Genomic DNA, 27,556 nt, shown 5'->3' with positions numbered 1-27,556 from the left:
TTTTAAATTATGATTTTTACAAATATTGAGTAATTATTAATCTCTTATAGACACCTGTACCCACAATGAAATTGTGAGAGGCTGAAGAAAGTATAGATAAAGCAGCTGTATATTTAGACTGAGTGGTTTGAGTGGCTCATGAGTTTCCAGAATTGCATAAGATAGAAATACATTGATATTAGTTAATATGCACAACAAATAATTTTATTTAAATCCACACGTAAACTTCATTTTATCTGCAAATTATTCCCTCGATTGTGTCATTTGCCTTTTGTTTTATATTGTTATCAAAGTGACATCATGACATAGATGCTAGTTTTTTTTAAAAAGTCACAAATTTGTATTGTAGGGCATAGGTATCATTTATATGATATTTTACTTAAACCTCATTAGCAATCTACCATGCACTGGTGATAATATTCAAAATTCCTGAGTCCCTACTAAAATCACCATGTCTGGAGGAACATGGGGAACTGATCTCGAATGTGTATACTTTACACAATAAAAAATCCTACACGATAGAGATTTTCCGTAAGATTCTTTCCCATTTCTGTGGAATCAAGCCTGTTCCATCTTAGGAACTGCATTCAGCGACAGCGCCGCTGGTAGAAACAGGGTCCCCAGACCCACCTCCATACTCCCGTGGAAGTGCTCTTTTTCCAGAAGTGGGTTTTTAACCTTTTCGTAGATTTCACAGCTGCGTCCTTCAGAAATGACACGCCCGTCAGGGGTAAATGTAGCTCTTCCTGTCTCTTCGTTTATAGGGAGACCCAGGAACGCAAGTCGATTTGTGACAGGAAGAACAGCACCCCCACGTTTAACTAGCATCTCCCCCCTTTCCCTTCCGTGTCCCCTGGTGGTAACTGGCTGACCTCACTGAAGACAATTACACCAGATTCACTGTAATCGCCCTGGCGTCAGGGTCTCATCTGGTTTAGTCTTTGTGTTTACTGTGGTTGGTGTAGTGCCTGGCACATAGTAGGTGCTTTGTGGAAGGTTTAAAATGTGAGAACGATAATGCCGTTAGCGCATAGCACCTGCTCAGATTCTGCTCATCTTTCATTCCGTGGAGAAGGGGCCACGTGTTAACAGGTATTGAACTTGATAATTATCAGTCGCAGCTACCCCATGACTACTCTTCACAGTGGGAATGTAAACAGATCTTACTCATTGTTTTTCTCAGCCACATTGTTTGGCCTCAGCCTCTTAGGTGTTTGAAGAGATCGATTGATGAGAGCAGAGCAGAGCAGGTGACAGGCTTCGGGCCACAGGGAACGTGTGCGCAAGTGAGTTTGCCTGTCTTTATATGACTGAATCTTCCATATTTACCTGCAGGAAACAGTAGTAGCTAGATGGCTCCTTTGCTTACGGCTTAGGATGGACGTTTAACAGTGCTTTTATGGCTCGCTCTCTTTTTTTTTTAAGATAACAATCTTCAAATCAAAAACTGCATCTTAAAAATGCCAAACACTTTAAATATTTGCTCTCTGTACAGACTTGATGACTCTAAGTCTATGCAATGTCCGTAAGATATGAGCAAAGTAAAAATAACATTTTCCCGTCCTCAAATCCTTTTGAAGTAAGAGTCAGACAAAAACATTTATTTATTTATTTTAGGATAAATTTAATGACAGGACCAGACTAACTGCAAAACTTGATCCAATATATTGTGGGCAGATTGTTTAAGATGGCACTAAAAACAGGGTGATATACACACAGAGATTTGATAGAAATAAATTCAGTAATGATGTTTAACATGTGAATAGTGTGTCTTTTAGGGGGACTAAAATATCATGAATGGTAGCATAAATTTAATTTAGTCATCTCTGGATAAAGTACAGGTGAACAATTTGGTGTTTATGTAAGTTAAAAGTGGCTGAGAAAATGCTTCAACTTCTATAAAGCAAGATTTACTTATTTTTTTGTTCCCTTGTTTGAAGCTTGTCACTTAATAGACATTTTATAGTTTTTTTTTTTTTTTTCTGGATGAATTTAACTCACACTGGAACAGTTGAAAACATTTGCAAGTCATGACGTTATATAATCTGACTTTTTTTCCATCTTTAAAAGTAAATCACAGTTTAAAAAGAAATTGTTGAGGAAGTTCATTTTTAACTTTTGAGCATCTACTGTGTGTTAGGTACTGTCTAGGTAATTAAGGTATTCTTGGATATCAAAGTTAGCAGTTACTCATGAATAAATAACTGAACTTACCCGCTTATTTTGCTTTACAGCAAAAAGTACAAGTTTGTGTTTACATAAGAAATTTGTTTAGATAACATTGCTTTTTCCCTTTAATGAACCTTCCTCTAAAGGTTGTGTTTTCTTCATTAATTTGTATTAATAATTTTTGAAATGAAGCAAAGTGTTCACATACTTTCTTTCTAAATGTTTCTTTTTGTCTCCTTTCATTTATAAGTAAGCACTAACCTTTTTGGGAAGGTTACTAGGAGCTAACAAGTAGCAATATAATGTTTGATGAATCTGAGCCAAGGTGACTATTTCTCTCTAATGGAGGATGACAACGACGGATTTAAGAAGTCATCCCCTTATTGTCTCCGGCACAAAAACCTTCCGCCTGCATCTTTCAGCTTGTATCACCACTTCTAAAGGATCCATGGGCAAACTGCTGAATTTTTATTAATCAGCTTAACTTAATGAGATGAAAAGACCTTTTCAAAAGAATGAAGAAGGCAGAGACAGATACTGAGAACCACTCTAATTCTTTTCCATGAAAAAAACATTTTCCTTCCAGATTTTTTAGGGAAGGCATATTCAGCCCTGTTTCCAGGTAATTCATCTGGCTCTTCTTTCTAATTTTCACACATTTAGGGACTTTCTCTAGCCATGTGCTGCCTTTATTATTGTTTTTTAAAGAAAGTAGACAGTTCTAAAGAAGAGTTAATGAGAGTTGAGGGGGGGGGGAATACCTTTGGGAAGAGAGGCAGGAAAGCTTAAGCTGATAAAACACGACTCTTTTTGATGGGGGCTCTGTTTGGATAACTTTGCCTTGTCTAAATTCTTCTCTCTCGCCGTCCTTCCTGCTCACCCCTTCCCCTTTCTTCCCCGCCACGTCTTGTCAAGCCTCCTTCATAAACGGTAGCAGCTGGAGACCGTTTCGTGGCATTCAGGGATTACTTCCCTTCAGGGTTTTAATAAGCCCTGATGCTTCAAACACAGTCAAGACGCTTCTGGAGACAATCGCCATTCCTGCTGGGGACTGTGGAACCTTTTAGGGCCCAGATGGCTGGGTCCAGGTGGGACCCTGGGGTCCATGGGGCCCAGCAAGTCCCAGTAGCAGGGAGTCCCCTGGAAGGGCAGACTCGGAAGCAGTCAAGAGAGGGATGGGTCTCTGTAGTCACGAGGGGCTGCGTCCCATGCTTTCTCAGCCTGCCTGACTGCACGCTCCCTTGAATTGCTGGATTTAACTCTGACCAGCCAGAACTGCCACCACTCAAGTCCCATGGTCCCAGGCTTATCGGACCCCATGGGGAGACACCCCCCCCCAATAGTGGGGACCCTGGCGCAGGATGCTGGGATGTTATTTAAAGGCTGAGCCTACTGGAGGGCAGGAGGTTCCGAGTGCCTCAGTGATGGGAGAGACGTGTCTTGTGGCCGCTCGATTGTGAGGCCCACTTAAAAGCTTTTTTATGTCACCTAGTGACTCATCCCAATCCGTGGCTTTTAAAATTTAGTTCTTAAGGTGACTCAAAGTGAAATTGAAGTCGCTCAGTCGTGTCTGCCTCTTTGTGACCCGTGGACTGTAGCCCACCAGGCTCCTCGGTCCATGGGCTTCTCCAGGCAAGAGTACTGGAGTGGGGTGCCATTTCCTTCTCAAAGGTGACTCGGGCAACCTTTATAGAGGGGGTGCCCTGTGGGTTCTTCGGGTTCATGTAATGTCTGATTTTGTCTTTGTAGGTGGGAAAATTGGGAGGCAAGAGAACATTCTAGATGTCACACAGAGCCCAGGTCTGACTTTTCCTCTGTAATTTCTGAGATTTCTCGCCCCTTTGCCCTCTCCTGTGCAATTCTGTGTTTAAAGTGATCCCCAGAAGAACTTCTCGAAAGTCCCAGTGTGCTAAGGAAAACCATAGCCAACCCCCATATCCGCAGTTTCCTCTGTGGCTTTGCACACTACTGCTTTCTCTCTCCGTGAGGTCGTGACGTCATGGCGCTCATGAAGGTGAAGGCAGGTGCCTTAGGGATGTGTGATGCTGTCACCAGCCAGCTGTGGAATGTTCTTTCCCAGCCCCAGGGAGGGGAGCTTCCTGTTTGAGAGTGTTGGCAATCAGTCCACGCTGAGCTTTCGTTGGCCTTTTAACACAGCGGGTAGACTTTCTCATTAGGTCGATTTCTGGACCCAGGAAGTAAGGTTGGTGATGATTTTATGAAAGCATTAAGTGGTGGTGAGAGAAACTGGCTCCAAACATGCCATCTGCTTGGGCCAGGTTTGCTCCATCTCATGTCCACTGAACCCACTTTAAGACTATTAGATAGGCCCTTCTCTGACACTTTGGACTGGGGAGGTGAGGGTGTGGGCACTCGTCTTTGGGGGTGGAGGTTGGGCTCAGTGTGGAGCTGGACTATTAGGAAACAGCTGTTCTTTGCCTGGGTGGACAGTCATTGATGTTTAAATACTCGGGCCTCCTGATGGCTTGAAGACCCATTTGTGCCTCTTTAGATTAAGGGTAATTTCTGTGGCAGTGAGTGCAGATGCAATGCACAGATGCTGCTCCCTTGCTTTGCTTTTATACATACTCTACACTTTAAAATGAAATTTAATTAAAAGTTAAATGCATCATTAGGTCATAAAAGGAAAATTAAAAAAAAAAATCCCTGATTAGAATGTACTGCCTCACATAAAGCTGTGGTCCCAGTAAGCCCAGGGAGGTGATTTATGAAGAAAGTTCTTAGATAAAAGTGAACTGTCCATTAATGATCCCCCTATAGTTTATGGTCTGCTATGCTCCTCTATAAAAATTTCACGAACCCATTCTAATCATAATCTAACAGTTATCGGGATTGGAAGACGATGTTTATTCGTTTTCTCCAACATAACGAAATCAAAGCTTTCAAATGATGTGTGTGAGCTTTAGCTTCTGTCTACATACATTTTATTTATTTGGACGTGGATACGAATATACACCAGGCTGCTAAAATTCAAATTCAGAAAGGCAGGAGAAGTGACTGGTGTGGTTGGCCTCAGTGTGCGCAGCAGGACACTCCGCCACCCCCATCCCCCACCCCCACCCCAGACCAGCCTCTCCTGGCGAAGGAGAAGCACCAAGGTTGTCCGGGAGGTTTGCGAGTGACCTTGCGTGTGCCAGCATCCTCATCTGTCTTTCAAACTATCTGTAGAGTGGTTACCTCTGTGGTTAGGAAATCATTTGTAGCTCAGAGTTGTAATGCTGCGAGACAGTCCGCTCACCTGCAGATAATGTTTCATTAGCCTCTCTCCAGTTGACAGGCTGGCTGCTTCCCCAGATTTCCTCTGGTGGAGCCGAGTGATCGCTCTGTTCTCTGCGTTCTTCTTACAGGTCACTTTCAGTCGGGCGTCTCCCCTCAGGCCTTATTAAAGTAACAACCAGGTAAACAAACAAACTGTACTTCCAAGGCAGGAAGAGCTACGGTGGGACTGGATACTACCGACTCAAACTGGTTTTCTTATCATGGATTTGCTTTCATTAGCGAAGTCCAGAAACAGTAGAGAAACATTTACCCACAGTTCTATATAGCTCACGGTGGGATATTTCCATTTGAGCTTTTCTCAGGTGCTTGGCTGTTTATTAACTGATTGCATCTAGCCCCTTTCCCCCTTAATATTACATAATAAATATTTTCTCATATTGCTGGAAGCAGCTGGTGTAATACAGAAAAATTATCCTTGTCATTGACTGCGTACATTTTCATCACGATGATTAGCCATTACTTACTTAGCTAATACTTTTCCACCTTATTAACTACCCTATCCCCCCAGAGTTTCTGTTACCAGTCTGTTTGGGAAAAGCTGGATTAAAGAAATGACGTTACGTCTGAGCCTTTTGGTGCCTTTGACACATAAATAATCTCTGAGAAGCCACAGTGGAACCCAAGCCCACGAGGGAGCAAGTATGCATGAATCCCAAACTTGCTATTTAGAAAGACCAAATTTTATTCCTTATTGTTAGACATACAGTGTTTCACAATATAGTTTTCCGTAATACAAATGACACATGGGTAACTTTTTGTTTTTCTTAAAGCTTTCCTTATATTTGGAGTTTTCTCCAGGGTAGATAGTAGGATTATTGGGTCAAACGGTATTAACATTGTATCATGCATGCTAAGTCACTTCAGTCATGTCTGACTCTATGTGACCCTGTGAACTGTAGTCCACCACGCCCCTTCTGTCCATGAGATTCTCCAGGCAAGAAATCTGGAGTGGGGTGCCATGTGCTCCTCCAGGGAATCTTCCTGACCCAGGGATCGAACCTGTGTCTCAACGTCTCCTGCACTGGCAGGCAGGCTCTTTGCCATTAGCACCACCTGGGAAGCCCTAACATTGTATTAATTGCTGGTAATACTGTCAGATTGCTTTATAGTTTTATTACACTTTTACCAGACCTGGGTACTTTCTATTTTTTTAAAGGAGTTCATTTAACTACCAAGAAAGAGCTGTTGTTTTAATATATATTTCTTTGATAATAAGCGAGATGAGATGCTTGTTTATTTGTTCACTCTTTATAAAGGAACTAATAATGGATAAAGCTTGCCCTTATTAACCTGTGCCTTTAGAATAAAAATACCACCCTGGCTACCGCTGTGCTGCACCGGACGCTGCACTGAGCGCTTGCTGAGGTCATAGTCTGTCCCACAGCTTTAAGATAAGAACATGCTTACACACCTCTTACTGCGCACCGTTTCTTTTCAAGCAGTGTGTATATGTTAAGCCACATAATTGGTATAGTGATTCTGTGACGTAGCTTTTTTTTGCCATCTTCATCTTGCAGATGAGGAAACTAAGACAGAGATTAAGTACAGTGATGTGAGTTACAATTACTGACAGTGTAGCAAGATTACAAAGCCGGGCCTTTGGTTCTAGACACTGCTCTGAACTCTGTGCTACCTCAGCTACCGCTATTATTATGAAAGGACATGTTGCATTCTTAAGCTTACTAAATGAAGATAGCTGTGTCACTAACCTGTGGGTCCCCTGCCATTTTCAGAGTAGTGATATTCTAGAAAGTGTGAATTATACCTCATATTTTAAAAATCTCAATTTATGCATGTTGTTTTTCCTGCCTGTGAGGACAGAGGATGGAGAAAAGTCAGAGAATGTTAAATGTGCAAAATAATACAGTGCTTTAAAAGGAACACCTTCGTAACTGAGGGCTGCAGTTCCGCTGCCTGCAGTGCCGACTGTATGCTTCTGTAGGCGTCTACAACTTAGCTTATTTGAGGATCTTTGATAATGTGTGTTGTGTAGACTGGACAGTAGGCATCCTTGAAGGCTATTTTAAAAAATTAAATATATTTAATGTATAACTGATACAAAATGTGTATCTGATATATTTAAAATAGATAACCAACATGTACCTACTGTGTAGCACAGGGTACTCTGCTCAATACTCTATAATAACCTAAATAAGAAAAGAATTTGAAAATGAATGATACCTATATACGTATAAATGAATAACTTTGCTGTACACTTGAAATTAACACAACATTGTTAATCAATTATACTCCAATATAAATAAAATTTAAAAAGAAAAAGTAATTGAAATGCAAAAATTATCTTAAAAAGTAAGCCATTAGCTTAGTTATTTTTCTTTTTAGAAGATTTTACATTGTTTTGTATATATATATATACACACATATAAAATGTAATGCTGTATATATATGTATATACACATATATATACATATATATGTGTATATATATACAGCATTACATTTTCCTCCTATTTTGAGGGTTTTTGTTAAAAATAACTTGTGCTTTGTATTTTAAATTCAATAACTCATACTTGAAAGCAAAAAAAAAAAATGGTGAGGGGGAGACTTTGCAACTCTCTGTGAGTATTTGGTCTTGAACCTTCCTAATAATACGCTTTCTCCCTCTGAAGCATTATTCATCTCCTGTTAGCATTCTGCCATGAATTGAGAGTCAGGTTTGTGATTTTCTTGACAGATGCTGGAAGCAGGATGGAGTCACAGGACTTCTCTTGTCATTCTAAATATTATAGATTGAAAGGACTTATTTTAACCAAAAATCTTTTGGGGGCAGTGAATTAAGAACTGGAGAGGATATGGCAATAGCTTTGTTTTTTTTCCAGACTGTTGATTCCCCTTAAGATTCTGGGATGATTTTATTTTTCAGTGATGGTTTAAAAAAAAGAAAGTGACCAGTCCTAAGCTTATTTACTCTTGTTGGCTTTGTAGAAGAAATTTAAGTCTTTCACATTAAAATTTAGAGATAGAATCTTTGCTTAGTTCAGCATTTGGATATTTGTAGTGGTCATTACTGGCCTAAGTAAAATAAAATAAACAAACAGCAGGCAAATTTTGGAAAGATTTATAGTAGGATGTTCTTATAAAACCAGAAAGTTTAAAATATAGTTGATTTAAGCCAGAAATGCTTGCTTGGTTCTCAAATATTTATAAAATGCTAAATGCTTTTCACGCTCGTTTCTGATGGCTTGCAGATTATTGCCCCATCAGTATCATCTCATCCACTCCTCTGTCAGAACCTTGCAACCTTCACAGCTGGCTGTGACGGGACTGTGTTTGCCCATGTTTCACTCTTTCCCTTTTAGACAGTCCTCACTGAGTTTCGCTTTTAAACTTTCCAATAGAAGTGTTGCGAGGCAAGATACACGGCTAATGCCACCCATATTTGAGAACATAATCTTATCTTCTTGAGAAAAAATTGGACATGACATTCCAAATTATTTTAGCTCTAACAAATCACATGATTTGATATAGCAACTCTTCTGGAAATAAGTATCTTAAACTGATAAACCCTGTATTTCATATTTTCCACTTCATTCATGGTTGGAGAGTGCCCTGAAGAAACTTCCATGTCACTTGGCTGGAACCTACCGTGGCTTCCCGAAGTTTCTCAGTTTTTGAGCTGTTAATCTATAGAGGTTGAGATAAAGCATTTCCTTGTGTTGAATTTGAACATGCTTTGTGCTTTGGCTCCATGAAATATTAAATTGTGTTTGCCATCTTTTCAGGCAAGCTGGGCTGGAAAACTTGTACACACACGGGTGAGGAAAGCATTGAGGTCATGGCGTTTTGGTTCAATGATTTGTTTTCTTTCTTTTTTCTCATTTAACAGTAACGTTTGACTGGAATGTGTCTTGAGAGATGCATATGAGTCAAATATATATAAAACATACATATTCACATAAACACACAGATACACTATGTTTTCATGTTTCATTACTAGCATGTAAACTGCTTTTGTTTGAAACTATGATTTCACAATCAGAGTTGCAGCATGCAGCGTGTCTAATCTGGTAGCTTAAATGACATTTTTAAACAAACAAAAAAGTTTTAAAGTCATAAGACTAAGAAAGAAGAGAATGGTGTTTAAAGCACTGATGTCTTTATCGATATTTTTAACCAGGGTCCCTTAGTTTAATTGTTCCCAAGACGTTCCGTGTGTTCATAGTCCAGGCAGGCTCTCCCAGCCTTGTGGAATGTTGGCTCTCTCAGGAAATCGTCCATCATAAGGATGAGCGCTTTCACTAACCCGGACTTCGCTGTTGGTGTGTCTGCAAGGATCTGAATGGATATAGCTCCATTTCTTAATGAGAAGTTTGGTCTTAAATGTAGTGAACCCTCTGACTGTGAGGCTGTCTGTTACCCAAGGCTCAAAATCTATCATAATTACCATTTCTCTTAAACACCCATCATTAAGGAGTGCACACAATGCTCGCCTTAAAAGGATAGCTTCGTGGAGATTGCCTCTTGAGTATGGGTCAGCACAAAATGAAATCCCTGGGGTTAAGAAAAAAAGGAGCACTCACACGCTGAAAAGTGGTGGAAAAGCTGCAAATTCAAATACTGCCGACTGAAAGGCTGTCCATGGGACGCCTGTTGGTGCAGCCACAGAGGTGGCTGGCTCTGTGCCCTGAAGAACTCGTGGGGACATTTCTTTCCCTGGTGGTGGGTTGACAGCCATTACATAAGAAAGAACTTGTTTTGCCTCGACAAGAACATCCACCCAGCTTTGGGCTAAAAATGATAAGGAGTTGGCTTAAAGCAAAAAAATAAAAACAGTCATACAGTAAAATGAGAACTGCGCATCATGATTTATTGACTTTGGCCATATCAATTTGCTAAATCATATGGATGTGATTTAAGAAGAATGTTATTTTAAGAAGCTCTGCTCCCCCCTTTAATTTGACATGACTAAACCTGAAGCCTTCTGGAAACCACAGTTCAAAATGGTTTTTTCCCCAAGAGTTTTCGTCAATTTGCATTTAGAAATGTAATATTAGCTCTCATGTAGACTAAGGATTAATTTTGGAATAGCTCTAGATAATGGGAGACTCATTCCAGAAATGAAGTCATGTATCATTTGACAAAAGCTGACTGCTCTTCTCCTGAATTTCCTATATTTTAAGGTCAGCGTTTGATTTATAAACATCCCTACTGGTACCTAGCTTTATTCTTTCCTGTTCCGAATCTGGTGTAGAACCCTGGGATTATTTTTCCTCTTCTGAGCATTAGAAATGTGGCACTATATTTTAGGAGTTATCTCCATGATGGAGATGAATAGGCTCGAGGCGGTTATCGGAACTTTTTCAGTTGGAAATCTTCTTTTTTAGTTTGGCTTTACACCTTTAAAGACTCAGTTTAAAATTTAGTTTGCCTGTGTGGGTGAGGAGTCGTATCCTCTTGATATTCAGACTCTGTCAGTGTTGCTGAGTTTTGAACTTCCCAGGGCATTGGAAGGAGGGCACTTGTGTTTTTCTTGCAGGTTTTGGACATAAAGTTCTTTCCCACTGTGAATTTTCAAATAACAATTTAAAACATAGCATACTAATAAAGAATTTCTGAATTTCAGTTGACAGAGGAGGGACTTTAAAAGAGAGGTAGACCAGCAGTCTGTAGGTTGGTGGCTCCCAGCTTGTACTTTATCATCGAGTGAAGGTATAAGCCTCTCAGAGAGGCGCCAAGGTTGAATTTCTTTTCAGTGAAGTTTGGGCAAGGTTACATGGAAACAGGGTGTCTTCTCTGAAGACCTTTGTATATGTAGTGGGTGAGCTTTCTCTGGAAGGTATAAGATGCTAACAGCCTCTGAAATGTTGTTCCCTGCACGTCCTTGCCTGCATCTAGGGCCAACGGTATCCCTCAGATGTTAGCACTTGTGTGGCCTCTGCCATTCTTTCATCAGTCTCTGCAAGCGTGCTTTACTTCTGCGAGCAGTTCATTTCTGTCCAGCCTTCGCTTCCAGCAGGCGGGCTCCCCGGCCAGCGTGCGGCGCGTCTGCCCCAAACCAGTCCTTGTGGTGCAGTCTGCAACGTGGATCCCCGTCCCCTGGCCTCCTATCAGTGGTAAAAGGAACACAGCGCGTAGGTGTTTGAATTATTCATTGTCATAATCGGCCTTTCTGTTGCACTGCCTCGCCAGGCCCCTGTTATTCTAGTGCATAATTGATGGTGCTCACCAGTGGAAAGGTTAGAAAAGCAGAAGTAATGCGCTGCGGCAGCTGGGCAGGCCGGCCAGTTCCGGGGCTCCCGTGGCTGCTGGTCCCCGGAAATGTGTCCCTTCTTGCTTTTCTCCCATGTGGAAAGGGACAGGGGAGGTGGAAAGTGCGCATCAGATTTTTGCAGCCTGGTAGCACGTCTGAGACTGGCTCTCGAGTAGAGCTGGCTGGCTGGTTTACATGTAATTTGTCCGAAAAATAAGTTCTTTTCCGAGAATGAGTTCACTGCAGAAAAGGACTCTTGAGTTTGGCCTGATTGGGATTCACCTTAACAAATTAATTTTTAAAAAGCAGACTGAAGATGGAAAAGTAAATTCAGTGTAGACTGCGGAAGGATTTCTCCTTCTTGTTATACCTTTGTCTGCAGTTATTGGAAAGTAAGAAATGGAAAAAAAAATCCACATTGTGCAGAAAAAGTGTGCTTGTAAGGATAATGAGTTTAGCGCGGATTCAGTGCCTATGAAGGCCACATAAAATGCTGAACTTCGACGTGAATTCTAGAATGTAATCTTGGCCAAATTATTTCGAAAGGGCAATGTTTAAACTTAGTTTAAATAAAGATTTTGAGGCCTGTGAATAGATTAGGAAGATATTTTCAAAGAATATCGTTAACAGCCATGTTGGAGCGCTCTTACCGCGGATTAAAAAGTTGAATAGATGCAGTATTATTTTCACCCAAGGAGAGAGAGTGTTTGAGAGACATGCTCCCAGCTTTCTGCTTTAGCCTTGCGGACCAGAGAGGGAAGGATGGGAGAAAGCGATGGTCTCTGAATAACATTTGGTGAGATTTTATGTGTATTTGAAGAGGAAGGTTGCGGAGCATCTGGTTAGTTGTAACTCATACATCTTGGTTCATTCTGAGAGTGTAACTCATACAACCCGGCTAGGGTTATCCCGATACAGAGACGAGCCAAGGAGGCGGGGGAGGATGCAGGGGAAAAGGGTGAATAGGCCGGCAGAGGACGGTGTGCCCAGACGGGGAGAAGTGGGCAGCTGGCAGGATGGGGATTGCAGGTACAGAGAAGAGGGCGCCGAGGACCAGTGCCTGCTGGTCGCCTTCCCTGCTGGGTCTTTGCTCCTCCCGGCTGGCGTGGTGTTCCCCGTTGTTAAGCTTTGGGGTAGTCTGGGAGGGCACCAGGACTTCTGGTGCACAGCCCACCACTCGCAGGTCTAGGTTAGAGGAGAGAGAGAAAGAGACCTGGGGAATGAGAGGAGTGGAGAGGCGGAAACGCAAGGAGAGAAGGTGGGAGTCCGGCGAGAAGGGTGAGCGCGAGACCAGATGCTTGGGAAGAGAGAAAGGAACGGAGAGAAAGGAGAAGAAAGGAGAGAGGATCGGCGGGGGGTGGCCTGGGGAGCGGCCTGCGCCTGCCTCACCCCGCCTGCTCTCCCTCGGGTCCGCTCCACCGCCCCCCGGAGGGCCCAGCGCAGGGCCTTCCCTGCAAGCGGCTGCGGGCACCATCCCGCGGTGGGGAAGGAATCGTACTCGGAGTGGCACCTAAGAAAGTCTGAACAGATGCCAGTCCTCCACACGCTGAGTGTTACTTGGGGAAACCCTAGAACTCCAAGCTTTTCTGACAGCTTTAGGTTTTCCTTTTTTATTTTTCCCTAGGGGAAAATTAATGCTGTGTGTTAAATCTTTTTACATTGATGGTGGGTGAAATATTTCGTGTGATGGTTAAAATATCTCTGCTACATTAGAGATAATCTAAGAGAATGTAAACAAAAACTTCTCCCCCATTAGGAAAATGTATGTCTCTGCGTCTCCAAATTATACTTCATTTGCATTGAAAAGTAGGTTTCAAGTAAACAAGGGATAGTGCTTATTTCACATCCATCAGTGTTCTGTAGGAAGAACCGTTCTTGTGTTTCCACATAAACTGGTAATTTTTTGGTGTCCAGGAAAGCTGTGTTTGCTCTGTGAATGTTTACAGTTATATTAGGTTCACCGTGGCCATATATGTATATGCGTGTGTATGTATATATATACACACATGTATGTCTGTATATTTACAAGTATAGAGCTTCTATATTTAAATATAGGCTTCTATTTTTCTCCCTGTCCTATTGTTTTAGGTGTCAATTCTTCAGAATTGTTTACTAATCATTTATTAATTGTTTAAAATAACTGAGTTGATTTTGCTCAACCTTGCTATTTTTGATTGAGTGTAGACTGGCACTTAAGATTTTATTTTTGTTAAAATAATAGTTATTCATGCACACAGTACTTTTCAAACAGTACAAAAGCAGTTCAGAAGTACAGAAGGAAAATGTCTCCTTCTTTCCTCCCTTTTTCCTTTTCACTAGAGGCAAGTATGTGAGACTTTAAGAAAATAATTTATGATACCTGAAAACCACATTTGAGATAATATGCTGGTGGTTTTATATTTATTTTCTGTATATGCAGAAAATAAAGTAGCTGTGTGTAAATGACTGGTCCATCCTTACTCTCTCTCATGACTTCCCTACACAGTTCATTTTTAGTATTGCAGTATTAATCAGCATTGATGTCATTATCTTCCCCAGACCTCAAAAACACTACCTTCCTTTGTCCTAAATAAGGACTTCTCTTTTCAAAGACCTCAAAAGACTAAGGGACAGATTGAATAGGACTCACATCCATTTTATTTCAGCTTCATATTTCATCCTTGAGTTACACTGTAATTTCGTTTTCAGTTGCCATTACTCATTGTCAATGTAATGTTTACTATTTATCAAGGGTTCTCTGGGTACAGTATGGTGTGGCATTTTCAATAATGTATAGATTAGCTGCTTTTCCAAGCCATGAATAGCTTGTAGTCTAAGTAGGAGACAAAAAGAAGCACTTTCAATATTCTATTTACCTAGAAACGGATTTTCATAATGAGTGATTTTGGAAAGGTGGAGGAGGAGGTGGCGATGCTCGATTTATACGAAGTATTGACTCTGGCTACTTTGTGCTTTGAGTTTCACTTTATACGCATTTTTGAGACTGTCTCACATGGACCTTGCCAAGTGCTACAATGTGAATAACTTAATATACCTGCTACTTTATTTTAAAAATCAGAGTCCTCTTGGTGCTGATAATACACAGCATTCGATTCATATGACGTAAGAGGCGTCATGACATACTGACTTCTTTTGGATTTTAGAGCATAACCTATGTAACTAATTATCTGCCACTTAGTGGCTATATAGTCATAGGCAAATTCTCTAACTTACTTGGTTCATCATTGTTTCCTGTTTGTAAAGTAGGGATGATAACAGTACCTACCTCACAGTGTAATTTTATGGATGACACTGAGTTACTATACATCAAGTGCTTGGTTCCATGTAGGGAACATCATAAGAAATTAATAAGCATTAACTTTTATTATTTGAGTGATAGATTACTGTGGATCTAGCCTAGTTAATCTTGATGCTCTAATTTATTCTCGTTGAGTGATGATATATATTTTGAAAGTAAGTATTGTATAGCTCTGATGGTGAAAATAAATGAATTTTATAATTGACAGCGAGCAGGGCTAATGAATAGGACTTACTCTTCTCTAGTAAAAAAAATAAATGTTTGCAGCGTGTGTAAACATCATTTTGGTAATTGGAATTGAAATTCATCATGATATAAAATACATGATTCAATAAATGAAACATTATACCTAAATATGTATAAACTTATTTACAGTTGAGAATTACTGCCTTATGACTCAGAAACAATGGCTTAATGCTCTTAATGCTAATGCATTCTTATCTTAAGTAGCATGCTCGGTTATTTTTGGTGTGTGTTGTAAGACCAGGAGCTGTTTAGTACAGCCTTGGCTTGCATTCTTGTGAGGAGGAGGGTAGCTGTGGTACAGGCATTTGCATGCTAAACACGCCTTTGGTGGCAATTCCTCAGGTGGTAAAATGGCTAATAACATTTATTATTATATCTGTGTGGAGAAAATGAGTGTTTCATCCCCATTTGTTGAGAGAAAGTGAGATGAGAGCTCAAATCAGTTCATCCAGGGAATGTAATATCCCTCTCCAGTAATATTTTTATGTTGATTTTAGCAAAGTTAACAAACAGAAATAAATGGAAATAAATCACTTAAGTGTTATTAAGACTGAAAAGGGAGAGGGGACACCCATCATTCCTTCACCAGAGAAAAGCAGCGGTTAATGAAGTAACAGGAACCATCACAGCAGATTTGATGATGCTGCGTAAAGTCTAATATTAGCCGTGAAGAAAGGCGGCTCATCACTGTTTACAAATAAGGCAGCTTTGGACTGGGGCTGCTGGGGAAGTGGTCTGGAGATGAGGCTGGGGGTTACAAATCCTTCTGTCCTTAATAAAGAACAGGGCTCAGGGCTCTGGGATCGTCAAGGAAATGTTAAGAAGTATTTTTCTCTTAAGTTAAAGAAATGAAAACCAAATCCAAATCCCAGGACATTGAAAGTAATGCTAAAACAATCTGAGTCACAAATGTGTTCTCTGAGGCTGTTGATAATGTCTGCAACACCAGAGCGATGTTTTTCAGGGCTAAGCACATAATGGGGGCCTGTGGTCCAGTTGTCCATAGATGTCTCATTAGCAAATTTATAGCAAATATACTGTGTACTCTTCTCTTTTCTCGAATAATGACTTGTGAATTTCAATTTAGTGGTTCTGCTTTTACAAAAGCTATTAACCATCATTTATACACAGTCACACATTTTAATTGGACTAGGGCTTCTGTTTCATTCCAGGACCTGTGTACAGCCAGGGCCTATTAGTTAAATCACATTGCTAATCAATTCATAAGATCTTACTTCAGTAATGAGTGGTCATCCATCATGGTAGACTGGAAACAGGTTTGTGATGCTTGAATTTACCAGTGGTTTTAAGCTAGCAAAGAAATTGGCTTTCACTATGTCTGTAAACTATAGTATTGAGATACTCATTGAGCCTTTACGCCATCTCTATACTGTAATTTAAGAAAGCCAGCTTAACTGTGTACAACCGAGTTGTACATTTCTGTAAAATTTGAAAATCATGGTAACAAGACAGGGATTTCTGAGTTATAATCAATAAGGCTAATTTAATTTAGGGGTAGCTGAGGAGAAAGACGAAAAGCAAGCACTGTAGTTTGAATTATGGAAAGTGTCACATTTAATTTCTCGATTGGTTCTGGTGTGTTTGGGGATTTAGAATAATTTTATACCTTAACGTTCAATCTTTATTTTACAGTGAATAAGCTAATTTTAGATGACTGCTCAACCTGGGTCTGCTTGCTATTATGGAATATTAGCTTTGGAATAATCTGGTAATTCTTACTTAACACCAATTAATAATGAATTAGAATTATAATTTTGGATGTGAACACAGTTCTTCACATTATCACATGTTATGTAGTTTATATGAACTGGCATTAGTGACGGGAAAAGAACCAAGACTTGGGGCCTGATGGTAATTTTTCACTCGCCTTGGTTCTGCTTCCTACCTGTATGTCGTAAGACTTTGGCTAATTGTGAATTTAATAATCGTGCTGGCTTACTGATGGTTGCCAAATACAGAAATGTACATAAGTGAGTTTCAAAACACTTCAGCTGTCAAGGTAGAACATATGCCTTCCAAGCTGCCTAAAGTCAAAACAGCCAACTGAATTCACTAGATTGGGTCAAACAATTGATTATTCGGGGGAGAGGGGAGGGAGACCGTCCTCACTTATTTATTAGCTCTGAGTAGAATTTTAAAAATTAATTGCTGCAGCCTAAGTTTAGAAGTCGTTTTGGTGCGAGTTTTTCTACTCTCGATTGATAAATCTCTCAGCAATATTTAGAGGTTTGCATTTGGGTCAGTCTTGTGCGTTTAGATAGAAGCACAGAAAGTTTATGGAAACCCTAGAATTAATCTGATAAAAATCAGTGAAATTACTTTTGAGTTGTTTGTCTGGACTGTATTAAGTAGTTAGCAAACGAATGTTTATGTTAAAATATAATCTCCATGAAAGCTGTATTTTTTTTCCCCCTAAAATAATGTTGCTCCTGAGAGGAAGTTTTAAAAGTACGCAGCAAATCCCTCACTGCTTTTGCTGAGACTATCATAAATGGTGTTCTGTACACATAAGAAGAAAATGAGTTAGCTAAGGTTACTTGTGACTTTGGTGAGGTCATTTTCAAAATGACTACTCTTTCGGGGTAAAGCGAATCCCATGACCTTATTTTCGTATGGGAAAACTATTTCTGCTGCCGAAATTCACCACCGTCAAGTTGCTAAAGTTTATGGAGAGGGTATTTTCAGTCAACAAAGTTAGCAGAAGTGATATGTGGAATTTGGCAAAGAAATAAAGATACTTGTGCTGGGACTTTGGGACCACAGGTCTAGAAGGAGGAGAAGAAAGCAGTCTTTTAAACTAAACTTAAACTAAATAAGTGACCTACTTTGGTAAAAATTATGCTATCAGCAAAAGTGTTATGTTATACTCAAGGCGCTGGTAGTTAAAGCTTTGGAATGTTAGCTCCGCAGTCACAGTATGTGCTGAAGGGATGCTCACAGTGAATTCGGCCTGATGTCTCTGGGAGGGTTGTTGTAAGGAAAGTATGTGAAGGGTGTTTCTCATGCAGGTGGGAATATGAACCTTGGACTGTGGCTTTGGTTATAATTTGGCCTGTGGTCACTGCCAAGTTAAAATCCCCTCGTGTGATAGCAATAATCGTTGTCCTGATTTTGCCTATTTAGGATGAAGGCCTTGACAAAATTAGCATAGCTGTTTGTGGTAGTATAAAATCCAGTTACACAGGATAAAGGCCTGTTTCAGACCCTTTCCGTCAGATATTTCTGGAGCAAAAGAAAACATTTTAAAGGCGTGATTTGGATAAGGTAGAGGCCTCTCTCACTTGCATGTTGGAAAAAAATAAAATCTACCTTTTAAATTTTCCTTTTACTGATGTTCTTTGGACTTTGGGAAGGAGGTAAGTTGGAAACAAAACCACCCTGTTCAAAGAAGTGAATTTTTAATATCCTGAAACTTCACCAGAAAGTTCTTCCTTGTCATTTTGGGGTGGCTGGAAAAAGAATTAGCACATCCTTAGGATCATAAAGGATTTCTCTGCCTTTGAAATTTATGGCATTGGCAAAGTAGTGAAGTACTTTTTTGTATAAGTGACTGTCACCCCCTCCCTTTAACAAATATTTTTGCAAGTATTAAGGCAGAATTACAAACGATAAATTACTGTAGTGGTGGCTGTTCACCAGCCTGCCCACCCATTCAGGCTCTACAGTCCTTTGTGGAAAGTTACGTTTAATGTCATGTAATGAGTCCTCTGAACTGGTGTGCTCTGAGACACTTTGATGGGCTGTTAAATTTACAAATGTTCTCTGGCTGTAAATTATCATTAAACATTAGGAGAGAAAGGGAAGGGTTTTTCTATGCATTTCACACGACTTATTTAAACTTCTAAACTAGGAAGCTGAAAAAAGGTGAAGATTTGGTGCTTCTGTTTATGTTTTGGAATTTAATCAGAAGTTGGTACCTTTCTGGGTCTAGATCAGAGAGGCGTTTACCCGGAAGCAAATGTAAACCTTTGTTGAGTATATCTACAGAGTGGTTAAAGGAAAGTGACTTCCCATTAGGTCCATTGTTGAATACATCACAGGGCTGGAGAAGTTAGGTTACCTCTTGGTTATTCAGAGGTGATGGATCCCGAGTATCACCACCATCCTGTTCTTCCTCCTTCCTGGCCACCATCTCAGCGCTCATGACCACCTTCACTGGCACCCCTAGAAAGCCTGGAAGCTGGTGAAACTCATCTGGAAAGAGGCAGTACCTTGTGGTGATTAGGAGGATAGCCCTGGGCTTAGTCGGTTCTGGGCTCGTGTGCTAGTCTGTGGGAATCACGTCAGTGACTCAAACTCCATACGCCTCAGTTTCCAGGAAATAAACATGAAATGATACACCTCAGATTGCTGTTATGGGGATTAAGTTATAAAATGCATGTGAAGCGATCTCCAAGGAAACGACATGAGGATGTAATGGACTACTCAAAAAGTGGTAGCTGCTGTTACTGTTTTATATTAGTTATGCTATTAAACAAAAATTATGTGTAGTTGATGTATGATATTCGTTTCAGGTGTACAATATAGTGATTTAATATTTTTATAGATTATACTCCATTCAAAGTTTTAATAAAATAATGACTGTTTCCCTGTGCTATGTAATATCTCCTTGTAGCTGAGTTATTTTAGACACAGTAGTTTGTATTCTTAATCTGCTTATACCATTTTCACAGAAGTATTGATGGACTATGATACTGCGTAATGTAATGAGACAATGTGGTTAAATCACTGGTTTTTTAACTCTTGCTTCACATGTTTAATCACCTGGGGAGCTTTTAATACCCCTACCCAAATAGGATGTGTTGGTCTCAACTCAGTTAATTAAAATCAAGAAATTCGAGGGCAAGGCATGATATTTAAAAGAGAAAGAAAGAAAGAAAAAGAAAACAAAACCCCACGAAACTTCCAAAGTGATTCTGTGCAGGCAAGGGGTGCAGCCAAGTTGTTGAGAACCCTGGCCATTGCTTAGGATGTGGCCTGTGTCCTCACGGTTCACAGTGGTTGCTGAAGCTCCAGTCATCAGATTTACTTCCTAGGCACCAGGCCAGAGAAGAATGAGGAGGAGCATGTTACCCTCCTCTTAAGAAGTCCTGTACGCACACTTCTGCTGGGTCACAGTTGTCATCTCTGAATTACCTAGCAAGGAGCCTATAAAATGAAGTGTCTTCTTTTTTTCTTTTTTTTCCAGAAAGTCATGCATTCAGTTAAAAATTGAGAGATACAGGGATTGATGAGAAGTTTTGGAAACTGAGTCTCAAATCAAAGGATAACAAGTATAGGAGGAGGGTATTCAGTTCAGTTCAGTTCAGTCGCTCAGTCATGTCTGACTCTTTGTGACCCTATGAATCGCAGCACACCAGACCTCCCTGTCTATCACCATCTCCCGGAGTTCACTTAGACTCATGTCCATCGAGTCAGTGATGCCATCCAGCCATCTCATCCTCCTGCCCCCAATCCCTCCCAGCATCAGAGTCTTTTCCAATGAGTCAACTCTTCGCATGAGGTGGCCAAAGTACTGGAGTTTCAGCTTTAGCATCATTCCTTCCAAAGAAATCCCAGGGCTGATCTCCTTTAGAATGGACTGGTCGGACCTCCTTGCAGTCCAAGGGACTCTCAAGAGTCTTCAACACCACAGTTCAAAAGCATCAATTCTTCGGTACTCAGCTTTCTTCACATTCCAACTCTCACATCCATACACGACTAATGGAAAAACCATAGCCTTGACTAGACGGACCTTTGTTGGCAAAGTAATGTCTGTGCTTTTTAATATGCTATCTAGGTTGGTCATAACTTCTCTTCCAAGGAGCAAGCATCTTTTAATTTCATGGCTGCAGTCACCATCTGCAGTGATTTTGGAGCCCCCCAAAATAAAGTCTGACACTGTTTCTACTGAGGAGGGTATTATCTTCTATCTAAATACCTCTTGTCTCCAGCATGAAACTCACTTCAATCTAAAAACAGCTCATCTAAAACCAAATTCACATGAACTTGTTCTTCCTTCTCTATTGATATCAACCCAAATCTACCAGAATTGCATCTGTGACCTCCTCCTCTTTCTTCTTCCTCATTTAGTAATGACGATGATAATTTTTAGCTTAGTCCTCATTTAATTCTCATAACAAACCAATGAACTAGGTATTACTCCAGTTTGCCAGATGAGGAAACAGAGGGAAAAATCGAGTCCCTCACTGCCAGGCAGCTCAGAGATGTGCATCCGGGAGGCGTCTGGTCCTGCCGACTCCAAAGCTCTGGCCTAGACTTCGTGCTGTTCGGCTTCAAGCGTATAATTTGCTATCCAGTTCTGCTGACTTGACCTAAACAGGCCACATGTAGTCGGATTCTTTTGGCTGAGAAGATTAAAACAGGAAGTCTTGGCACCATTGTTTCTCTTGATCTTGAACATGGCCCCCATCCCTTGGGTGATGAGTGGTCTCCTCCTGGTAACGAGTGGCCACCCCTGCTTCCGGGGACATGGACCCTGGTCAGGGGCCCAGAGGCTGGAAGCAGAAGCACTGAACCTCGTCTCCCGACCTGGGACCCTCTTGGTAGCTTCTTGATATCGCTCTGTCCTTACTCCGCCCCCAGTCCATCTTCGGCTAAAGGTATCTTCTGCCAGGCCTATCTGCCTAACTGGTCTGGTTACATTGCAAAGCCACAAATGTGATCATATCTTTTTGTTTCTGTTCTGGGTTTCTTTTTTGTTATTGTTTTTCCTGTGTGTTTTATTGAGATATCATTGGCATAAAACGTTATATCAGTTTCAGGTAAAATGATTTGATTCTATATACATTGCAAAATGGTCCCTGAAGTGAGTCTAGTTAAAATTTGTCACCACACGTAACTATAAATGGTTTTCCTTGTGGCACTGCTGACTTCGGCCATTGTGCTGTGTGTTACACCCCCTGGGCTTTCTTATTTTATTATTGGAAGCTCATTCCTTTTGATCGCCTTCCCCCATTTTGCTAACCACTTACCTTTTGCCTGTGGCAAACACTAAGTCTCCTGAGCTCATTTTTCTTTTTTTTTTTTCTCTTGATCCCATATAAAAGTGAGATTACATGGTACTTGTCTTCCTCTGTCTGATTTATTTCACTTAGCCTAATGCCGTCAAGGTCCAACCATGTTGTTGCAAATGGAAAGATTTCCTTCTTTTTTGTGACTGAGTAATATCCCATTGTAGAGAGATAGACAGACAGACAAGTAGATACACATATATACATGACCATTTCACGTTTTCCTTTTTCATTCCTCCGTAGATAGACACATAGACAGTTTCCTTATCTTGGCTGTTGTTAATACTGCTGTGAGCATGGAGGACCACACCTTTCTTTTGCTTAAAAAGCTTTGATTGGCCCACATTTCCCAGAGGAGGGCTCCGTATTGCCGCCCGCTTTCGCATATTAATCTCTACCGCGCCCTCCCACCGCGTACTGTTTTCTAGTCCTACTGAGTTATCTTCCCTTCAAGTTCCCTTGTGGCTCAGCTGGTGAAGACTCCGCCTGCAAAGCGGGAGACCTGTACTTGATCCCTGGGTTGGGAAGATCCCCTGGAGAAGGGAAAGGCTCCCCACTCCAGCATTCTGTCCTGGAGAATCCCATGGACTGGATGGACCATGGGGTCGCAGAGAGTCGGACACGCCTGAGCGCCTTTCACGTTCACACTTTCAAGCTCCGCGCTTTCTTGCTCCTGGGCACAGACTTGGTGATCCGACCCTGAGACGATCTCGCCTCTCTTTTCTGCCTCGCTGTTCGTGTTCACTCTTCAGTTCTCGGGCCACGTTAATCATTCTTGCTTCTGTGTACCCAGAGTTTGGCACACAAAACTATTAGTGTACTGATTAGTTTACGTTGTAATTATTTGCCTTTCTCTTTCCTCCTTCCCGCCCTTCTTCCTTTTTTTTTTTTTTTGGCTTGTATATGTTAATAGCGGGAATTTTCCTCCTGAGCTCTGTTTCCTTCCATTAAGTATGTAGTGGGCACATAGTTACTGAAGAATACATATCCTGAAATGACTAATTTTTGGAATATGACGACATAAAAGCCTTTTGTGGCAGTATCTTAAAGTACAGTATTTTACATTTTCCCAATATAGTGAAAAAAATACATTGACTATGCTCCTTAGACAAGGAAAAATATCACAAAGCCATGCTGAAAATACAGGACCCATATTAAGTCAGACTATGTATTTTTTAAATATTTCCTTTAATTGACTAACCCATCTAATTTGGAAGATAGTATATATAGATTTAGGCAATAAAGCAATGATTTTTAACTTTTAACATTCATGCATTTCACATATAAATCAGTTTAAAATAAGTAACTCCGAGTGTTTGGTAGTTTACGGTACAAATATTGACAGATTGTTGCTGAATTGGTGGTGAGAGTAAATGAAACGTGGCCAGCACATTTAGAAGCTGCCCGAATATGGGGATCTTGTTTTTGTTTTTTAGAAAATGAGAGATGCCAAGTGTTAAGAAAGATTGTGTCAATATTCTTTATTGTTGCAGATTTGTGCAACTTCATTTATAAATGAAAATCAGATGAGGGTTGACAGCGCTGGAGTTGTTAGATTACATGGAGGGAATGTGTCTAAATACGGCAGCCCGGAGATGCTCAGTGGGGTTTGCGATTGTCAGAGTGCCGTGCTCCTGCAGACATCTACACCATTTAGTGCCCTCGGGCTGATTTCTTTTGGAGATCTATTTACAAATGGGAAATTGGAGAAGTCAGAATTCTGTAGCCAGAGGTGGAAAAATGGGTCTTGGCTCTGGGTGGTGCCTTTTGGAGAACTGATTAAGCTGTTTCTTCTTTTTGTAGAGTATGATTGCGTGTGTGCATCTGGGGTGTAGATGGTGGTGATGAAAATGGAGGAAATTCCAGCTCATGGAGAAATCAGAAAGGAGCCTGATGTAGATTAGTATTTGCCAACTTGCCCATTAATTTATTTTTTATTTGCCAAGGCAAAGGCATGGCAAGGTAAGATGATATGCAAGTTCCAGCAGAGGCATGTCATGTAATATATTCAGCCAAGTCTTGGTTTCTCAACATTTTTGCTTGATGCCCTCGACTCATTAACTCATCTGACACACCGTCATACATGCACCCAGTTGGTGCGAGACTTGGTGGGACCGTGAAGAGAAATGAGGCTGGGCATTTCTCTTGAGGACTGGCTAGGATGGTTTTCATAAGCAGAAATGCTGAAAGATGCCTTAATCACTTTCATCTTAGTGGCCATAAGTTGTATGTTTCATTAATTAGGCAGTCAGGCATTTTATAACATCTTTGTCAGAGACTGAAGTGGCCTGTCAGGCATTTCCTCCTGTTGTCTGTAGTTGTTTTCTCCGAAATAGCAGACCAAAGTGTTGTTTTTTTTTCCTTCCTCCTCCTAACGTGGACTCTGAAACTTTGGTGTGCTGAAACTGTCAGGAAAACTCTGACTATCCTGTCATCGCCCAAACTGACATTTCTGAAGATCACGCCAAATGTATTTTCTGACACATTTCAGTTGATGCAAAGCTGAGAGGTACTTCTTATCTTGCGCTTTGTCAGCCGGCTGGCCTGAGGAATATGGCTGCTGTGCCTAGGAATCATGTGACACGCGGAAGCTGAATCCCTGTTTTCAAGCGCTGTCAATTAGTGTTTGGACATGGAGGGGGTGGGAAAAACTGCATGAGGATGTCACAAGTTCATACAATGAATTTTGTTGAAAATGAATTTCATGCTCACACACTTCCGTACCAACGGAGAGTAACTGAAATGCATCAAGATTTTATCAACGAATTAGCACCGAAAGCTTCACATTTTTCGTCTGTGGCCTTGCCTCTTCGAAAGAGGCAGAGGAGCATTGTTGGAAGGACTAATTTAGGAAATCTTTGAATTGTATGTATATTATTCACGTGAGAACACTGTGCCCAGAGTGGTCTTGGCCATGACCAGAGCTTAGTAAATCTCTGTGTGGTGAGTGAATGGAGGATTGTACATGGTGTGCTCCCTAGCTCCTTTGCATCCTGAAATGCATGCGTCTTAATTTAAGTATTTAACATAGTCTCTTATTTTAAGTGGGTATCTTTCTTTTCGGAAAAAGAAAACTTAAGCTGTGCCTTGTCTCACTTCTGTTTGACTTTCTCTGCAGTGCTCATCCCTGCCTTAAAGTCTTACTGCTCTGCTGCAGAAGGTAGGGAAGGGGAATGGTGCTTACTTTCATGGTGGTGCTGTAGCCCGCCAGGCTCTGGAGTGGGTTGCTGTTTCCTCCTCCAGGGGACCTTCCCGACCCAGGGACCAAAGGTGCGTCTCTCTCCTGTATTGCAGGCAGATTCTTTACTGACCAAGCCACCAGTGGCTTTCAGTTCTTCTTTCAGTTCAGTTTAGTTCAGTCGTTCAGTCATGTCCGACTCTCTGCGACCCCATGAACCGCAGCACGCCAGGCCTCCCTGTCCATCACCATCTCCCGGAGTTCACCCAGACTCACGTCCATCGAGTCTGTGATGCCATCCAGCTATCTCATCCTTGGTCGTCCCCTTCTCCTCCTGCCCCCAATCCCTCCCAGCATCACAATCTTTTCCAATGAGTCAACTCTTCGCATGAGGTGGCCAAAGAACTGGAGCTTCAGCTTTAGCATCATTCCTTCCAAAGAAATCCCAGGGTTATCTCCTTCAGAATGGACTGGTTGGATCTCCTTGCAGTCCAAGGGATTCTTAAGAGTCTTCTCCAGCACCACAGTTCAAAAGCATCAATTCTTCGGCGCTCAGCCTTCTTCACAGTCCAACTCTCACATCCATACATGACCACTGGAAAAACCATAGCCTTGACTAGACGGACCTTAGTCGGCAAAGTAATGTCTCTGCTTTTGAATATACTATCTAGGTTGGTCATAACTTTTCTTCCAAGGAGTAAGCGTCTTTTAATTTCATGGCTGCAGTCACCATCTGCAGTGATTTTGGAGCCCAAAAATATAAAGTCTGCCACTGTTTCCACTGTTTCCCCATCTATTTCCCATGAAGTGATGGGACCGGATGCCATGATCTTCGTTTTCTGAATGTTGAGCTTTAAGCCAACTTTTTCACTCTCCTCTTTCACTTTCATCAAAATGCTTTTTAGGTCCTCTTCACTTTCTGTCATAATGGTGGTGTCATCTGCATATCTGAGGTTATTGATATTTCTCCCAGCAATCTTGATTCCAGCTTGTGTTTCTTCCAGCCCAACGTTTCTCATGATGTACTCTGCATATAAGTTAAATAAGCAGGGTGACGATATACAGCCTTGATGTACTCCTTTTCCTATTTGGAACCAGTCTGTTGTTCCATGTCCAGTTCTAACTTGCTTCCTGACCTGCATACAGATTTCTCAAGAGGCAGGTTAGGTGGTCTGGTATTCCCATCTCTTTCAGAATTTTCCACAGTTTATTGTGATCCACACAGTCAAAGCCTTTGGCATAGTCAATAAAGCAGAAATAGATGTTTTTCTGGAACTCTCTTGCTGTTTCCATGATACAGTGGATGTTGGCAATTTGATCTCTGGTTCCTCTGCCTTTTCTAAAACCAGCTTGAACCTCAGGGAGTTCACGGTTCACGTATTGCTGAAGCCTGGCTTGGAGAATTTTGAGCATTACTTTACTAGCATGTTACGAACAAATGCAGACTCTTTGGGACAAACTTAACCTTTCAGTATGAGACTTTTTGTTTCTTTCTGTTTATTTCTTTTGCCTACAGTTATTGTAAGATCTAAAAGTGAAAGTGAAAGTCACTCAGTCATGTCTGACTCTTTGCGACCCCATGGACGGTCCATGGGATTCTCCAGGCCAGAATGCTGGGGTGGGTAGCCTGTCCCTTCCCCAGGGCGTCTTCCAGCCCAGGGATGGAACCCGGGTTTCATGCATTGCACGTGGATTCTTGGCCATCTGAGCCACCAGGGAAGCCCGAGAACCCTGGAGTGAGCAGTCTATCCCTTCGCCAGCAGATCTTCCCAACCCAGGAATTGGGGCGGGTCTCCTGCATCGCAGGTGGATTCTTCACCAGCGGAGCCACCAGGGCAGCCCTGTAAAGTCTGGAGTTGCAGACGGTAGCTGGGGAGGTTGTGAGTGTAGTGTGGCGGTGATGTTGCTGGAGGCGACTCAGCCTTCTTCTCGGATTAGGAGGTAAACTTCCTAGAACAAACAGCTATGTTAGTGATTTTAGCCTCTGTCCCAGTTTCTGGTGCAGCGGTCGGCATCTGGTTCCTAGTAGACGAATGTGTCTTGAATGGAACCTTAAGCTGTTCCAGCTCCATTTTCTCTATACTTGGAGATCGTGTGTGGGTGTGTGAATGTGAGAGATAG

The 27,556-nt window shown here is 41.3% G+C and overlaps 1 protein-coding gene and 1 long non-coding RNA gene across 3 annotated transcripts in view; one reads left to right on the top strand and one right to left on the bottom strand.

The window, feature by feature from the left end:
* The window catches only part of EFNA5 (ephrin A5), a 292,897-nt gene that overhangs the window by 24,674 nt on the left and 240,667 nt on the right, over window positions 1-27,556 (top strand). The window lies entirely within an intron of this gene.
* Window positions 1-27,556, bottom strand: part of LOC132659849 (uncharacterized) — an 87,511-nt gene that overhangs the window by 17,346 nt on the left and 42,609 nt on the right. Inside the window, exon 2 of the long non-coding RNA XR_009600754.1 lies at window positions 1-27,556. This exon is cut by the window's left edge and continues 17,346 nt beyond it; it is cut by the window's right edge and continues 34,539 nt beyond it. This is a non-coding gene — a long non-coding RNA (uncharacterized LOC132659849).

This window comes from Ovis aries, chromosome 5, assembly GCF_016772045.2.
Source record: "Ovis aries strain OAR_USU_Benz2616 breed Rambouillet chromosome 5, ARS-UI_Ramb_v3.0, whole genome shotgun sequence".
Classification (NCBI taxonomy): domain Eukaryota; kingdom Metazoa; phylum Chordata; class Mammalia; order Artiodactyla; family Bovidae; genus Ovis; species Ovis aries.
This window is presented reverse-complemented; position numbering and strand designations above follow the sequence as displayed.